This window comes from Cariama cristata, unplaced genomic scaffold (assembly GCF_000690535.1).
Source record: "Cariama cristata isolate BGI_N322 unplaced genomic scaffold, ASM69053v1 scaffold25806, whole genome shotgun sequence".
Classification (NCBI taxonomy): domain Eukaryota; kingdom Metazoa; phylum Chordata; class Aves; order Cariamiformes; family Cariamidae; genus Cariama; species Cariama cristata.
The window spans coordinates 656-1,383 of NW_009624178.1; the positions used below are offsets into that span (position 1 = coordinate 656).

Below are 728 nucleotides of genomic sequence, written 5' to 3' on the forward strand. Positions count from 1 at the left end.
GCCCCACGTGGATGGGCAAGAGCCTGGGCCGGCCAGGAGATGCCTGCGGCGAACCGAGCCTGCACGTCTAGTGTAATTCACAGGCACATTTGATTCCTGAAGGAGAAGAGCGATAGGAGTGAAAGCCAGGAGGGGTTAAGGCACAGCCAAGCTACTGGTGACCCCCAGGGGTCTGTAAACTGGGAAGCTGGAGAGGGGCAGCCCAGGGTGTGGGACGGAGACCCCCTCCCAGGTGCCGGTGGCTGGGCACTAGGGGATGAGGACTTGGGAGCTGCTCCCTGAGCCGGTGGCACAGCTTGGGACCCAAAGCCTGCAGCACCCCGGCTGACCCCACACACCGGTATCCTCCCGGGAGCAACGTGCCGTCCGAGGAGCGGCACCTGCAGAGACCTCTGTGCCGGGAAACGCAGCCCGGATCTGCCCTCAGCTTGCCAAGGGCTTCGAAGCCGCAGGGTGGGCTTGGGGCGAGGTGGGGTTGGCTGTCACGGGGATTGGAGAGCTGCGTTACAGGAGATCTCGGCAGGCTACCCGGCAGGGACGTCCACTCTGTCCCTGCGTGCGGCGCAGGTCCCCAGGGAGAGGAAACCGGCGGTGGGATGGCTCTGAAGCAACCATTTAGCCCAGGCTGTGGGGCTGGAGGGAAGGGGCCAGGCTGGAGGGGGATCCAGCCCTCCCAGACCCCCTGGGGCATCAGATCTCACTTGCTGTCTGCCCTCCCCACAGCTCAC

At 65.4% G+C, this 728-nt stretch overlaps 1 protein-coding gene across 1 annotated transcript in view; it reads left to right on the forward strand.

Moving 5' to 3' along the window:
* LOC104163928 (alpha/beta hydrolase domain-containing protein 17A) overlaps positions 1-728 on the forward strand; it is a gene marked incomplete at its 5' end in the record, with an annotated part of 4,575 nt that overhangs the window by 652 nt on the left and 3,195 nt on the right. The gene's annotated exons all lie outside the window — the stretch shown is intronic.